This window comes from Epinephelus moara, chromosome 11, assembly GCF_006386435.1.
Source record: "Epinephelus moara isolate mb chromosome 11, YSFRI_EMoa_1.0, whole genome shotgun sequence".
Classification (NCBI taxonomy): domain Eukaryota; kingdom Metazoa; phylum Chordata; class Actinopteri; order Perciformes; family Serranidae; genus Epinephelus; species Epinephelus moara.
Window position 1 is genome coordinate 2454953 of NC_065516.1, and position 17896 is coordinate 2472848.

A 17896-nucleotide genomic window follows, 5' to 3' on the forward strand; every position below is an offset into this window, starting at 1 on the left:
GATTCAGACCAGTTCTTTAAAAACACTGTCACCTTCATACTTGCATAAGAAATGTAATATGTTGCAAACCGACACTGATGTGTAGAGCACACAGTGATAAGGTACAGGTTCAGATGGACAAAACAAAGAGCACTTGGAGGGCCACCAGCCGTCAGGTGGAAGAATGAAGGAACGGCCTGACTGGCATTTACTACTCCCTGTGAGTGTGTGTGGAGCAGGTGTGGAGCAGTAATTAGTCGTTACACTCCGTCAGTTTGACTTTCTCTCATAATTTATCTCCTCCTGCAGTTCTTCTCTTATCCAGCAGGAGGCAGTATGACTCCACAGACAGACAGTCAGCCTGACGGGGATGTCACTCTCAGGTGAGTCATCTCCTTCACTCGTTTCTCCTCCTGTATCCTTTCCTTTTAACTCGTCCTAGCCCCTTTCTTTCCTTTCTCCCTTTTTTGACTGTACTGAACATTTTTATTGTTCAGATTTTATTTTATTTGGACTCTTCATATTTAATCTCTTAACTGCTTGGTATTGCAACTGCTGCACAACAGTTTCTCTCTGGATAAATAAAGTTCCATCTCATCTTGTTCGGTTCAGTCTGGACCAAAGTGTTGGTGGACCATCCATAAAGCCTCGTCTCTTGCACGACTAAAAATAATTACACGTCTTTATTCTGAATGAATGAATCATACAATTTTTTTTTGCAACTTTGCTTTGTCTTAATTGGCCAAAATATTTTGCTTTTCTTTTCTTTTCTTTGTTGTTTCTCATTTTCTGTTCCATAATTTGAAGCTCAGGAAAAATTAGGTCCAAATATTTGTCCCATACAGCTGCACAGTCACAGTTGTTGTTATTATTATTATTATACTAAATTCTATAATATCAGCCTAACCCTGAAAGAGAACAGAATCACTGTCTCTGCAGCCTCTAACTAATAAATGATAGATTTTATTCCTATAACATTTTAGTTATTTGTAAAAGTGGAATCTGTTGTTTATTATTCATTTTTCTGAGAACCTGCATATTCTCTTTTATATTTCTATTTTATACCATCAGAAAAGTCCAGTGTTTTGTGCCCAAATAGCCTCTTTGTGTCTGATGACTCTGCTGTGCAAACCAGTCACCAGAAAAAAAGTTTGCATTGTGAGTCTCTGCAAACCATGTTACATTTGTCTGTTATGTGTAGCAGATTTGTTGAAACTTTATGTTTCTACGAAGTTGAAGTTTATTGTTAAAGCAGCAGATAAAGACACATTTTATTTGTCTAAAAAATCTGCACCAAAGTTTGTAAGTTTACTTTAGTTTACTTAGCTTTGAGTGGCATTCTGATGATTGTGTGACAGGTTTTAGAGCAACTCTCGGATATATTTCTTGAAAAAAGCTGTAGAAAAATAATGTTTATCTCACTGATACTACAGTATTATTGCAAGCATGTTTGGAAGGGAGATGCAGTGTTGATGGGTTTTTGTTTTTGTTTATGTTCTTGTTCCCAATTACGTTATACTGAGCATCCAGTGGTTGTTTGTGACCAGTAAACACAGGATGCAAAGTGATCAAATTCAAGCCAGCACTTAAGAAATTATGTAGCCTAAAGATTCAACACAATCAGCAGAAAAAAATGTTGTCATTGTATGTTTCTGCAAAACATGGGTACATCTGTAAGTTAATATGTAACAGATATGTTAAAACTTTATGTTAAATGCTGTGGTTTAGGCACAAAAACCACTTGGTTATGGTAAAAAAGATCATGTTTTGGCATAAAATATAGAGTCTTCCAGATACCAATACCAGTGTTGGAAATGCCTCTGAGCCTGCGTAAAATGCTGGATCGGGTATTAATGAGAAGGTGAATCTACGCACTGATCTAATGCCACATAATTTATTAATAAACCTCAAAGTAGTTTCACACCTGGATAAAATAGTAGTTTCCCTATAAATTCGTTCTATGTTGCTCTAAAACAGCAGCCTGCACAGCAAATTACAGCCAATTGCAATTTAGAATTGATTTCTAGCAAATAATGTAACGTTAGCTGTAGCAAAATATCAGCGATTTGGCAATTTGTCACACTGGAAAGTTCCACCAGTAAAAAGGCAATGTGCACAGAATGCAAGGCTTTAGTTTTGACGGGTGGCACTTGTGTTTCTCGTTGCTGTGGGTATCCTGTATCGCCTTCATGAAGGGAGTGTTCAAAGTCACTTTGAGCCGTCATTCTGGGTGGTAGTTCATCTGTTTTATTAATGAGGGATAGATAGGATTAGAGTAGTGTACAGCGATGCATTTTTAAAAAATAATTTTCAAAGGCAGTGGTATCAGATTGGTACTTTGTATTGGCATATACGCAAGGTCAGGTATTGGAATCAGCATCAGGGTGGAAATAAATGGTACCGGAGCATCTCTGTTTTGGTGGCACTATTCCCGCTAGAAAAACAGTGACGAGTTGCTAAAAAACAACTGGTTTTATTTTTTGTTGGTCTCAAACAGTGGTCTGCAGCTTGGCAGGTGTTTCACCAAGGTTTCACACAGCAATCCAGTTGCCAGAAATTTTTTGACATTGTACGTTTCTTACACTATGGATGTGTTACATTCTCACTTTATTATGTAGCAGATATGTTGGAACTCTATGTTTCAACAACACTGTGGTTAATGGTTAGGTTAAGGCACAAAAACACTTTGTTATGGTTTTGGAAATTAGCATGATTTGGCTGAAAATTCCAGCTGGAAAAGCAGCAATGTCTCTGTAATAAACAGCAGCTTATCATGGTGTCCCTGCCAATGGGTCCCTACAAAACACCCACATTTGGTGACTAAAAAGCGGCTTGCAAAACGGCAACACGTCCCGTAAACACAACTGGTTATTTGTTGGTCTTGAGCAGTGGTCTGCAGCTTAGCAGGCGTCTCACCTAGGTGTGACACCACAACCCAGTCGCCAGAAAAAAAATCTTGGCATCGTATGTTTTTGCAAAGATATGTTACATTTGCACTATATTATGTGTGTGGTTAACGTGTGGTCATGTTTAGGCACAAAAACCACTTGGTTAAGGTGAGGATAAGATTGTGTATTGGCTGAAAATACAACCCTGGGAGGACATGCAGCAATGCCTCAGTAAAAACACAACCACTTTTTGTGCCACTTTTGTGTTGCTGCAAAATACCCACATTAGGAGTTGAAAGAGCCGCTGGAAACACAGCAGTGACTTACTAAATAACAACCCGTTTGGTTTTTTGCTGGTCTTGAAGAGTGGTCTGCAGGTTAGCGGGTGTCACGCCACAACCGAGTCGGCAGAAAAAATGTTGATATTGTAGTTTTCCGCAAACCACAGGTAGGCCACATTTGCCATTGTTATGTGGCAGTAGTATATGCATCATGTTTTGGTTTAAAATACCCAGTTTTGGGGGCACAGCCCTGGGAGGGCACGCAGCGAAGCCTTGGCAAAAAACAGCCGCTTTTTGTGGCACCATCCCTGCTGACAGGTTGCTCCAAAACACCCAGGTTTTTTTTTGTTTTTTTTTGCCAAAGAAACAGCTGGGAACACAGCACTAAATCACAAATGGTTTCTTTGTTTGTTGGTCTTGAACAGTGGTCTGCAGCTTGGCAGGCGTCTCACCAAGGTGTCACAGCATTCTCCTTCCCCTCCACCTCCTGATGACAAAGTCAGCTCATATGCTACCTCACTTTAGGGATGATATGTATGAAATATACAGATGTAACCTGTCTGTGGTTTGCAGAAATGAATAACACCAACACTTTCTGCGGCTGACTGGGCTGAACCTGCAAACGAAAGCTGTGCATGTGTCTCACACTCTGATTTGTTTCTATGTATTATGGGTTAGTTGAGATACTGTGATCACTGCCTCCACAAGATGACGCTTAAATGAGCACTTGGTAGTGATCAGATCTTTCCTGTGCTGCCTCCTTCATGAGGAAACAGTCTCCCTTTTATTCTTAAAGCCATGATATTGATGCTTCCTGCTCCTGTTTATTATTTTTATCACCTGACTTTGTTTTTAATATTAATGTATTGCCTTATAATATTTTGTTACTCTGGTATTGAAGTACCTTGCAAATAAAGTTTGGCATGCTCTCTCATATCTCCATTGAAAGGAGCTGTAAGAGAGAAGTGACAGCGCGAGACAAACGGGACTTAGGGCGTAACCTCGCGATACTCCCCCGCTCTCTCTCTCTCTCTCTCTCTCTCTCTCTCTCTCTCTCTCTCTCTCTCTCTGTCCGCGTCCAGGGGGCGATCAAGCGGCGGGGATGATGGGAGTCTGGCCGGTCAGCCCTACCAGCCTACCGACCTACCGACGCGCCGAAACGCATCCAAACACTCCGCTCTGACGGCAAAACTTGCCACTTTTTCACCTTCAGTGAATTTCTCCAAAAGAAAAATCAAATTAAAGCAACAGCTGGAGGCGCGAGGAGGACTTTTATTTTGGAGGTTCTTCTTGTTAATGATCACACCTGAAAAGGATGGGAAGAAATTAAAAATCTGTTTTCCCGAGGTGGAGGAGTGTGTTTCTCGGGATCAAGGGGGAATAAAAGCAAACTGGAGCTTCTCCCGGAGGATTAAAGCGGCTGAAGTTGAGAAGATGCCGGAGGAAGCGGAGCAGACGGAGTGAAGCAGCCCGGTGCGCACTTTCCCCTCCCCGGCTGGACTGAAGCGCTACAGTCCGCTCCCCCCGTGCCGCTGCTGGAGGGACACTTCTGCGCTCCTGTCGCTCCTCATTTATCCTGTCATCATTATTTCACTGCTTGGATGTAAAAAAACAAACATCTTCTTCTTTTTCCTCCAAGAGATTTTTTTTATTCCAAACACTTTTCCTCTGTGGCGCTGCGCGGAGTTTTTGTGCTCATGGATCGGCCACTTTGCGCCTCGGCTCCGGATGGGATTTGGCAGCTGTGAGCGGGGCGCGGCGGAGCGGTGATGGTGTGAAAGCCACATCCAAACAAACCCGCAGTTTTTAACGCAGGAGTTTCACATGTGAGTACATGCGTTTCTTTGTTTTAGTGCTTAAAGGTTGGGATGTTCTTGTGTGGTGAACTCTGACCTTTTACAGCCAGTTGGTCCCGACGAGGCAAAACACCTGCGACACTGAGTTAAAACCACTTCTGTCAACAAGGAATATTTATTTCATAATTCATTTCCTTCACCAAGACAAACATAACATTACTCTTATCAGTTTGGCACCAGATGTAATCATATTGTCAGGTAATTTGTGACAAAACTACATTTCAAACTCATAGGCTATTTCTGCACAGAGACTTTAGTGCATCCTTTAATACAGCTATAACAGAAAACCAAAAGTATCATGTCAGGAGCTGATTTGCTCATAAAACTAAACAATCACCTCACTTAACTCGTTATGTTGCCGCCTGGTGTGCACACTGTGTGATTTTTGGGGTGACGCAGACTCGGTTTGCTCCTGAAAACACGCACTTTAAAGCGCGTTCCTCTTTCCTCTCCGTCCCTCTTTTCAGCCACTTTCGCCCTCCAGAGACTGAGTTTCCTCTGTTCCCATGCAACCCGGCTCGTTATCAGCCCTGTCGAGCCGAGCCGAGCCGAGCCGTGCCATCAGTTTCCATTAATTAACCGGCTCTGTTTATGTAAGGAGAGATACATTTGGGGCTGAGGTTGCTGCCGCTTGGCATATATGTTTATTTCTTTCGTTTAACTGTAATATTTCTCCTTAAAGTGCATCCTCAAGAGAAACCCTTTAGTAGGCTACTTTTATGATATTTTATTCCATATTACAGTATGACATTGCATTAATATTAATCTGGCTTCTTAGAAAATATATGTGATGATTATTTTATTATAACTTATAGGACTTAAAGGTATTGTATCTTTATTAAGCCAAAACATTCCTACAATATTAATGATTTTAATACAAATATTTAAGAAACCTCTTAGTATCATGACCTTCTTTGTGTCATGTCTTATTGTATCACTATAATATTTGTATATTAGTGTTTGTATGGGTTTCTGATGCATTTAATCTCCTCTTTCTATAATACTGTAATATTTCTATGTAACTTAAAGTTTGTTTCACAGTGTAATTTTTTTTGGAAATAGTCTTTGAAAATACAGTTGAGGATGAAATCCATATCATATACTTTTGTTCTGATGACGCATTTTGTTGGCTGAATTGCTCGACTTGGATTTTCTGCATCCAGTGCATCTCTGGTCGTCATGTTTAGTCAGTTCCAGGGACTGTCGGTGTAGAAATATTTAAATTCTTGTTGATTTATTCAGGATGCAAATGGTTTGATTTAATTTGTGTTGTTTGTGACGGTGTCGAGACAAGAAAAGAGAGCATAAATGCCCCCCCAGAAAACAACAACAGAATATCAGTCAGAGCTGCAGCTGCGTTTGCTGGAGTTTCCTGATGACCTTCCACCTTCTGGATGAATCCTTCACACACTGAGGCTCACATTACCTCTGATCAGTTTTCTGTCAGTTATATAATATACAAACAACCTGCACACGATAAAAGCTTGTGAAATAAAAGACCAAGCAGTGATATGATGGAAAACAGGAACAAACATTTTTTTACCTTCTAATTGTTTCTCTTTCCTTTCATATAATTCCTCAAAATAAATGCTGTGTTTATTTGAAAAAGTGGAGCTTCTCTTATAACAAGGTCATCTTATATTTGTGCCATCACGGTAAAGAATTGAACTTGTGCATCAACATTTTTGCACAAATGAAAAGGCAGATGACGTGCGTTCAGTGTGAAGTTTTGATAAATACATTTAAAGACTGACTTGAAGAAAATTATAGAAAATGAGCCCCAGTGGCTGCATCATGTGGCCCTCCACCCCCACCTCACTGAAGTGTCCTTGACTCCGGACAGCAGCCCTGTAGCTTGTGTCACGACCTGCGACCCTTCCTCCGGTGACGACTATCAACAAGAACTTCTCAGTTTGGAAATAAAGTGATTATGTGTTTGGATGGTGGGTGGGAAGGGAGAGTTGTGAGGTGGTAAATAAGGACCCGAGGGAGAAAGGACTGCAGGTGCAGTTTGAGAAAAGGGAGATGGCTGAGCAGGTTGATGGCAAGATAGGACAGCAGGACGGAAGGAAGGACATGAGGACAGTTTGAAGGAAAGCAAAAAAGGACAGGACATAGATCAGAAAAAGATAAGGAAGCAGTATTGGAAGGAGGAATGATTGGAGGGAGGTAGGACAGAAGGATAGACGGAAGGACGATTCCTCATCTTCTGCGGCATCCATGACCTTATGATTCTGTTTGCTACATGTACAATGGCATGTTTACAACCCTGAGAGAGTTTCTGTCCAATGAAAGAGACTTTAATGCGGCGAAGGATGCACCAAACAAAGACACAAAGCATACTGTAAAATATCTGGTTGCACCTTCACCCTGAGATGACACTGGAGGTGTTAAAGGAAGTGAGCAGCGTTGCATATTCTTTGAAAGCAAGATAGTGTCTGTGTTGGTTGGTTGTGGCAGATATGGAACAAGGGTGCTGTTAAGTTGCTTCATCTATCATTTAAACAGCCAAGTTTAGGATTCCTAAAGCACTTCGTTGGGTGATTCTGATGTTCCACGTCACTCTAAACCAGCAGTTTCTGTCAGATTTCAACAAATAAATAGATTAAAGATTCCTTAATATTGTGAGATTTTTAAACATGTTCTTGTGAGCGACACGCTGCAGCACATTTATCCTGTGATTATTACTGTGTAAATTGAGGCCAGTCAGGATCCTGATGCAGATTAAATGTTTGAAAACATCGTCTTCTACCAAAACAACAAATGTAGAAGGTTGTGCAGCCTGCCTGGTTAAACAGACATGGTGAAATGAAAAATACAAGTTCTAATCCTGCGTCCCTGCATCAAGTTTTCATTTATCTCTTGTTACATACTAAATTTGTGTAAAAAAGAATAGCAATTTTGGGGCGTCGGTGGCTTGGTGGATAGAGCAGGCGCCCCATGTACAAGGCTGTTGGCGCAGCGGCACGGGTTCGACTCCAGCCTGTGGCCCTTTGCTGCATGTCCCTCCCTCTCTCTCTCTCCCCCCTTCACACTTAAGCTGTCCTATCAATTAAAGGCTAAAACGCCCAAAAAATATCTTAAAAAAAAAAAAAGAATAACGATTTTGAGAATTTGATATCAAAATGCCTCTCTTTACTTTTCCTGTAAAACAGAAATAGTTTAATATCTTGAGGTTGGCAGTGATAACGAAATTTTTCCAATCATTAACAACTTTGGATGTATGGAAGCCCATTTCTGCAAGTGTAATGAAAAAAAAATAGGTCCTGTAAGTCATTATAATGAGGCACTTTATTAAAATCACAAGTTTGTATCTCAAAAATATTGACTTAGTATCTCAAAATAATGAGTAGGTACCATTTCTTATTATAGTAAGTATAATAATTCTTGATAATAAAAAGGCTTGCTGTGGTAGTTGGTGTTAAGGCTCATTTATACTCCATACGAAAATAGATTTGTCAGTTTCAAATGTTGTAAATGTCACTCCCCTCATACTTCCATGTGTTCTATATGTTGGCATAGCTCCAGCCAACAGACGGCACTAGAGGGCGTACCTTTTAACGGGGGCAGCATTACAGACGGCGGTGGTCTGTGAGGCCATTAAATACATCCTGACATGTGAACAGAGAATTCTTTTTACTATTTTCACAATGTATTACTATATATTATTACATATAATGATTTGCTCTGCCATTATTTCAATTTCTTGGTTGCCTCCTCTGGAAGTATCTTGCTTGAACTACGCTACACTGCCTCCACCATCTCTGGTGGAACTGCTGTGTGTCATCCGTATCCACAAGCTTTCAGAAAACATGCACAAATACAAACAGAATGAACACACAGTACAGACAGAAGGCTCTGTCTGTCTCTGTAGATAATGTCTAGCATAAATGAGCCCTTATTGGTGATACATGTTGTTCTGGCGTACACAGATTACATTATTTTCCCACTGCCCCCACCTTCATTTTGCTTTTTATGCCTCGGCGCCGTCAACAGCTGCAGTTCACTTTCATGAACTTAATATCTCAAGAACACTTTGAGGGAAATTCATCAAATTTGGCACAAACATCCACTTAGACTCAACAATGAACTGATAAGATTATGGTGGTCAATGGTCACTGTGAATTCATAAAACACGTTCTGACCTTTAACTTAAGAATTCATATGTTAAATATGACAAAATTGCACACAAACGTCTAATAGGATAAAATGATGACAAAAGGTTAAAGGTCAGCTTTACTGTGACATCATAATCTTCTACATAAAACACTTTTCTGGCCATTATTCAACATCATATCTCAGGATCAGAAGAGAAGACACTTGGTCAGTTACTGAATTGGTGGCTGTATAGATCTTCTGTGCTGACGGGTTAAAAAGGTATCCAAACATCCACATTTTGAGTGGAAATATGCTTAACACCTTTAAATTTATATAAAGTCTACAATACTTATATGAGTCTGGACTGACATGGATATAAACTGCAACTTGTCTTGCTGGTAGAGGCATGCAATGCAACTGCAAGGTGGTAATTCTATTTTTTTTTCATCAGTAATTAGTTGGAGGGTGGATGCTATTATAAACTGAAAGCATACAGCAGCAGCAGAGTTGCAGCACAGAGTCGCTGGAGTCAAATTTCACATGGCGGATGATTTTGTGTCAAAGCTAAAAGCAAAAGCAATTATTTGGCAATATTTTGGTTTTAAACCCAATGCTAACAGGGAACCTGACAACATAAATGAGGGGAAAGGAGTTGGTTACATCACTAAGTAGTTGGAGGTGTGCAGCCTTTTGCCTGCAGCTCTTCATCTGCCAGCTGACTGTGGCTGCTCCTGACTGTTAGCTAACAGAGCAGTATCTCAATGGGAGATGTGTGCTTGGATTTTAGCTGGTAAACCTGTGAGAAGAAAGATTGTGGTTGAGGTTTGTTTTATTCATTTAACCCTTTAATTCTCCTCTTGTTCTAACACAGGAAGAGAGGGATGTTTGTGGAGGCCAGCAGTGCTCTGCAGCTCTGTATTGATAAGACACGTCCACAGCTGAGCCACTTTTCAAGGTTCAGTGTGTAAGGTTTAGGGAGATTAGTGGCATACAGCAATGAGGATTGCAGATTGCAACCAGCTGAAACTTCTCCTGGTTAGAATTCCTTCAGTGTTCATTGTTCAGGAGGTTTTTATCGGGAGTTGAATTATCCACAGAGGCGTCTTCCTCTCCAAAACAAATGGATCAGGTGATTTGACTCCCTAAAAACACAGAATTAAGCAGTTTCATGTTAACATATCAATGTTTCTTAAACACTGTTTGGCATGTTGGAGATGGGCCGCTAGACCAACACCTGCAAATGTGCACTCACCTTTTTTCTCTGATAACGTAAGATCCAGATGTTCAGAAGATTTTTACCGGGAGCTGAATTATCCACAGAGGTCTCCTCCTCTCCAAAACAAACAGACAAGGGGTCTTATTTATAAAACAGTGTGTGAGATCCATAATTAAAATTGAATATGGACAAAAGCCAAAAGTGGTATGTTCCAAAAAATATTCGACAATTTCTACAATCAGGCTTCCACTTCACCATCTGCATCATCAATTTTGTCTCTAAAATGTTGGCAAGCATGGGTCAAAGTGTCTCTGTTTTTATAGATGGCAACTTTTCTGTGGGAAGTGGCATTCGCCTCTTTCAGGTCTCATTTTGTGCATTCGCAATGTTTATAAATGAGACCCGGGTGATTTAAACCACAGAAAAAAACGAAACAAAGCTGTTTGACCATAAAATATCATTTTTTTTCTGATTCTATTCATCGCAAATGGGCTCCTAACTACAATGGCTGATGCAAAAAATTGATATCCCTATGTAGATATAAATGGCTCGTTCTGAGATAACAAAAACACAAGAATTTTCATTTTCAGGTGATTATACACTTAAAGCCCCCACAAGGAACTTTCATTTTGAGTTGACTTTGGCGACCCTGTGGACAAAAGCGGTAGTGTTTTGCCGGAATGAAGCCTACATTTCCCATGAGCTCTAGCGCGTATTACCTGGCTCGCGCATGTGTTTGTTTTGGGGATGAATGAAACAACAAGACGGGAAAACTTTGCCCCCGCTCCTATCGGGGATCCCAGCTCACCTCTGCCGCGCCCCAGCTCCACCTCTCCGGCGTAAGCGCCACCGCCGCCGGGGTAAACGCAGCGGTCGGCTGGTAAGGCTGAAGGCCTGTTTGGCGAGCACTTCCACGGCTTCTTGGACTGAGTATGGAGCGGTGCCTCGCCTCTTTATTTCTCGGCACTCGCTGGACCCTGTCGACGCCTGGCTGGTACCTGTCGTCGGCCCGGATGAGGTGTTCCAGCCCCGCGGCCCCTGCTCTCCTCGTCCCCGCTGGCGCGGGGTGAATCTGCGCAACCTGCGGCCTCTGTGTGTGGCTCCCCGGACAGCTAACGCCGTGGACCCGCCGGCTCCTGCCAGGATTGGGCTGGTAAATGCTAGATCGCTAGCGAACAAAACGTTTATCCTGAAGGATTTCCTGACTTCCCGAGGATTGGATTTTCTCTGTGTGACTGAGACGTGGCTGACTGTTGGTGAGTCCAGTGCTTTCACAGAACTTTTACCCGATGATTGCTGCTATTTTAACTCCCCGCGGACGTCGGGTCGAGGAGGAGGAATAGCAACTATTTATAAGAGTCACTATAAATGTAAGCAGCTAGGTAAGATGACGTGTGCCGTCTGAGTGCTGTAAATCGTTTCGTCCTGGAAGCGACCTGGGGCCGGACCCGGAACAGTTTCCTAAAGGTATGGATATACACTATATAGAAATAGCTTATCTTCACACCGATGGTCTCATTTGCTGTTGTAGGTTACGCACAGACATCAGCAGAAACCAGAGACTTTTGCATATCCAGTTAAAAGTTCCTTGTAGCGGCTTTAAGACAACATACCTATTATATTTAATTTCTGCTAGTATATCACCCTAAATCCTACACACTGGACCTTTGAAGAATTGAATTTTAATCCCTTTAATAACTGCCCAAATATTGTGTTAAATATGTCACATTGAAACCTACCCTGCGTTTCACTGTGACTTTAAACAGCAACTGAAAATCTCGTTCATCCTGATCTGAGTGGTTCTGATCTCCACCTCACTGCAGTGAAGTGAAGGTGTACTCAGGGTGTGTCAGTGCACTCTGACATCATTGATTACAGGTGCCACAGACAGTTTGTTGCAGAGCTCCAACCGTGATACTGAAAATCACACAAACAGTGTGTGGCTGCTGTGTCAACACCTCGACACCGCTCTGCTACAGCCCTACAACAGGTGTCCCAGTGCTGCACCGCCTGCCTCGCATGCATTACATTTATGTGTGTGTGTGCCTACGTGAGCCCACCGGTGTCCAAACCCGTATTTGGTGTGTTTGTGTGTAGGTGGTTATGTATGTGTGTGTCTGTGTGTGTGTGTGTGTTCAGCTGAAAAGCCCGACACAGTGTTGTGCTGTTTGTTCAGTGTTGGAGCAGCAGGCCTGACCTTTCCTGTGCCGGGCGCTGAGACAACACGAGCTGCTGTTTGACGGACGAGGCAGCGCTGTGGCTCTCTGTTCAGACATCAGTCCTACAGGCTGAAACCAGCCTCCTGCTTATTATCTACAACCTTTGTCGCCATATGAAACCTGAGAGCAGCTCTATAGCTTTTATCACAGAGCTGGAAAACCCTCCTGAGTCCTCACAATCCACCTCTCAGCGTTTGCTTTGCATTCATCTCCTTTTTGTGTTTCTTCACTGTGTTTTCATGGCTATTAACTCTCATGAAAGACACAAATGTTCATGTCATGTCCTGTAAAATGTGAAAGGCCTGTTTCTGAGAACATCAGAGAGTCAAATGCTCAGGAGCATTGACCAAAGCTTGTGCCTGGAACATTATTGTCTCTTTCGGATCACAAGAGCTTTTCCAGATCTCCTTTCTAGATCTACATCACCTGCGTTTACAGGAACCAAGGTTTAAATTTTGCTCATCCCCTGAAATCAGAATGTGAAACATTTTTATTGCAGAGTAGGTTTGCGCATACAGAGAATTTGTCTTATGATTTGGTGCATAACAACAAACGCAGCGCACAAGTCAAGAAACATAATATGAAATAGAAACATTAGCAATAGAAAACATGGGAAACCATTAATATATATATATATATATATATATATATATATATATATATATATATTTAAAGTGGAGGAGCTGGACAGTTTTGAGCAGAAATGTGCAAAATATTAACCAGGTAATGTGCAAAGGTTGACAGTATGATGTACATCTCCAGAGGTTGAAGATTCTGATCCACATCAACAGGGTTTGGAGAAACACAAGATCTTGTGACAGTTTCAGCATTCAGTATTTTGTGACAGAGTTCAGCATTATTCAGACTGGTTGTCTCCAGGATTTGATTTTGGGATGTTTTATAATGTTTGTTAACATGTACAGTTAAGCCCAAACTCTTCTGAATTAGAACCAGTTAAAAAAGAAAATGTGGCAAACAAGAGGGACAAAGCAAAACCTTATGTTACGTACTGAAGCAGAAAAATGACAAGAAAACACTCAACTGATCAATGCTTAATTGGTAACGGGTGTCTTTTCTTTCTGGTGTTTTAGTGTCTTCTTTCAACCTCTCAAGTAGTGCACTTAGTTTATGAAAAAGGAGAATTTTCTCAGTCTGTAAAGGAACACTTCATCCTTCAGTTTATGAGACACATTCAAAATTTAAAACACCAAATCTGTGGCTCAGAAGGTAGAGCGGGTCGTCCACTTATCGGAAGATCAGCATTTGGATCCCCAGCTCCTCCAGTCTGGGGAAGGTCAGAACATTTTAAGCTGAAAGTAACTAAGGCTGTTAGATAAATGACTACGATTACTTGCACAAAATATTTCGTTTACTGCCCTCATTCCGAAAAAGACAAGCTGTTTCCATGGCTAATGAAAATGAATATTCCACAAATATTTCTATTTGCATGCAGTTGTGCATACTGTGATTAACTTGCTTTAACATGTCGTTTATCACATTAAAATTTGGAAAAGGGGAATGGCTGGAGCCGCTTGTCATTTTGCTTCTTTGTGTCAAAATAGAATTTTTTCACAGTTTTCCACTGGTGGCAGAATTGTTGGAACGTGCAAACACAGCGTCACTTTCATTCCTTTGACCACCTTCTTGAAAAGGTAGGTGCTGTGATATTTGTGCATATCCAGAATCTGTCCATATCAAAGTCTTTCACAGTGTTTAAAAGTAGGTGTGTTTCTCCTTCTGACCAGACTGACCAGACATGTGGGCATTTCTTTTGGGCATGCATCTCACCATACTGTACATCAGCCTTGCAAACTGTTGGCAAGTTGGTTTTTGTACAACATTTTAATGACAACTCACAGAGCGAACGGCAAACAGGCAAGAGACTGTGTGTCGCAAACTGGGTTAAAACCCCAGCTGAGATGCTTGCTCTGAATGTGCTGTTGACATGTCCAAAGAATGCTCTTAAAACCTGAATGATATCAGCATATCCAATACGTCTTTCCAGCTTGTCAAATACCAACGCTCCCAGGTTTTCAAATACTTATGTAGCATTCACACCGGGTGCGAGTGAAGCGAATTACTCGCTCGTAACGCGAGTAACGCGCCGCGCGTAACGAGTGAGTTTAGACGCCTGACCATTTTGTTAATTCGCGTGAGTAGCGGGTAAGCCGGCTATGCTAACTGGAGCTAAGCTAGTGCTAATGTTCATAGTACAACCATTCTGCAAACTAATTAAGGACACATATTTACAGAACTTACCAAGTAGACCAGTCTCCTCTGCGACTTTCACCCAAGCCTGCTCCTTTTTGTTGCGGTCTCTGTAGAGTAGACACGTAGTATCATATAGCTCCGGGTAGCCGCACTAAGTTTCTCCTCCATCTCGGCATCAACAACTGGACGTCCTGCAGAAGCGCATCCAGCTCGGCGAGTTTCACCACCTCTTCCAGGAACTCCGTCTGGATGATAGCCGCTTTCAGCGGTACTTCAGGTTGACTGGGGCCCAGTTTGAGGACCTGTTGGCGAGGGTTGGCGCCAGGATCTCCCGGCAGGACACCAACTACAGGCGCTCCATTTCAGCTGCAGAGCGTCTGTCCATCTGTCTCCGGTGAGTAGCAGTTTATTGTTGTGTCAACAAGTGGACGTTGTTGACACACGCCGGTGACGTCGGGAGAATTTCAACGCTGATTGGCTTTCGTGGCACAGCGTCACGCGAATTCGCCTCAAAAGTTCAATATTTTCAACTCGAGCGATGAGGTGTTGGACGCGAATTTCGCGTCTATTGCGCCGTGCTAGACGCCTCTATTGTGTCCATCGCGTCGCGCTAGACGCGTTCATTGACTTTGTATGTAATCTCGACGCGCGAATATGCGAATTCGCGTTTGGTGTGAATGCCCCATTATGCTTTCTTGTAGGGATGCACGTATTGGATTTTTTGCTGATATCCAATATGCCGATATATAAAGACTTATTTGGCTGATAACCGATACTGATATCAATTTATGCACCTTTTCCCCACATAGTTTTAGTGATCATCAGGTCTCTTCTGTAGTAGAATTAACATCATATTATGCATGCATATTCTTATCTTGGTGGCTCACCAGCAGATGGAGACATGAAGGCAAAATAAGAAAAAGCATGTTGGGCAATTCTGATAGTTCATTTTAAAGCCAATATCTGCCGATACGGATGACGTGCCGATATCATCGTGCATCCCTATTTTCTTGCGCCCATCATGTGTGATATATGCGCTGAAGGCACTCTTTTGCCTCTCTATGAGACACACCCTTTAACATCTGTATGAGACGCACAGCTGTCTACCGGATGAAGCGGTCACGGTTAGGTTTAGGCAACAAAAGTACTTGGTTAGGTTCGGAAAAACATCATGTTTTGGATTAATATAAGTACAAAACATGATGTAACTATGTCACGTGAGTGAGGTAAGTGCATCACAGATGTATGTATGTTACGTGACATAAAACAGTACTGATTTTTAATTTCACACGGGACAAGAACTGCAGTCTCCAGGCTGAAAGTCTGTGTCTGTTTGACCCACTACCCCTTCCACCCTACAAGAACTTTCTCACTCTTTATACTACAGCTGATATTCTGAGCTTCAAAAATTGCCTCAGATGGGTTTACGTAGGAATTAGTTGAAAGCTTGGTACGTCTCATAAAGATGCTTAGGGGTGCCTTTGACGTCGCTACCACACACAGAGGGCCGTGACAGTGTGCCAGTTTTTGATGACCTGGGAATGAGAACTGCCTGTACATTTGGAAAAAGGCCTAATTTGGAGTATCCAAATGAAATATGTTGTTGATGTGACCCCTATTAAATTCAGAATATTGCTCAAATATTGCCATATTTGGAATAATAGTGGAATATTAGTGTGCATGTAGACGCAGTAAATGTAGTGAAGCAAACAGTACAATAATTCCTGAAGAAGTATGAAGTAACAGAAAATGGAAATACTTAGTTTAAGTATATATTCCACCACTGGTTGTAGCATGCAGTCATCTTCATGCAGCACTGTGTAAAACATGAGAAATAAAGTTGATGACTGTGAGAGAAAGAACAGCAGCTGTTAGAAAGACACCGGTAAGACCTCAGCTATAGTTTTTGACAGTCAGTTGCTGAGGCAGACATGTTGGTCTGATCTGGTCCGACCTGGTCGAACCAGCAGGACCACCTGAGCCCGAAGATGTGGAGGTTCATGCTGAAGGCGGTGACTCAGCGTGGTCACACAGCAGCTCCGTGTTGAAGCTGAGTCAGGATGGACAGATCTGCTTTAATCTCAGTGATCCTCTCTCCCAGAGAGCACAGAGCTGAGAGCGCTGACAGTTTAATTATCTGTTATTCCTCCTCTGTTAAAGCAGCTCGCAGAAAGACTCTTAAAAGTGACGCCTTCTTTCCTCCCTTCAACTATTTTACTGCCCAAATCTGTGGAGACGTTAGAGTCAGCAGAGTGTCAAGAATAAGAACTTAGATTCCACTCCGTCATGCTCGTATTGATCCACTGAATTTAAAGAAATGGAGTTCAGTGTGAATCTGTTGAGTTAACCTTCAATATAAAATGTCAAACTCACTGATCTGCCGTTGAGCTCTGAGACACACACAAACAGACACACAGACACATGCACACAGACACAGACACACACACAGACACACACAGACACACACACACACACACACACACACACACACACACACACACACACACACTTATTATTACAGAAAAGACATAAAACTGGACACTGACACTTAACCCTCTCCAACTTGTGTATGCTCTTGTTTTTGTTCATCATCTTCTTTTTCTTGTTCTTTGTCTTCTTGTCCTTTTTTCCTCTCATTCTTCCTCTTGGTGCTGGTATTGTTCTTCATCTTCCTGTTCTCCTTCTTGTTCTTGTTATTCCCGTTCTTCATCTTCTTGTCTTGTTCCTCTTTTTGTTCTTCTTGTTTCCCTTGGTCTTCTTTCTATTCTTTTTTTTCTTCTTGTTCTTCATCTTCTTGTTCCTCTTGTTGTCTGTCTTGTTCTTCTTTTGCTTTGTCTTGTACTTGTTCTTCATCTTCTTGTTCTTCTTATCAATCAATCAATCAATCAGTCAATCAATTTTATTTATAAAGCCCAATATCACAAATCACAATTTGCCTCACAGGACTTTACAGCATACGACATCCCTCCCCAAAAAACCCTTTAACGGGGGAAAAACAGTAGAAACCTCAGGAAGAGCAACTGAGGAGGGATCCCTCTTCCAGGACGGACAGACGTGCAATAGATGTCGTACAGAACAGATCAGCATAATACATTAACAGTAATCTGTATGAAACAATGAGACAGAAAGAGAGAGAGAGAGTCAGAGA

At 41.8% G+C, this 17896-nt stretch overlaps 1 protein-coding gene across 1 annotated transcript in view; it reads left to right on the forward strand.

Annotated features, from left to right (window-relative positions):
* Window positions 1–4175: 4175 nt before the first annotated feature.
* LOC126397819 (sodium channel protein type 4 subunit alpha-like) overlaps window positions 4176–17896 on the forward strand; it is a 365246-nt gene continuing 351525 nt past the window's right edge. Inside the window, exon 1 of the mRNA XM_050056785.1 lies at window positions 4176–4974. The gene's annotated coding sequence lies outside the window, so the exon portion shown is untranslated. The remainder of the gene's footprint in view (window positions 4975–17896) is intronic.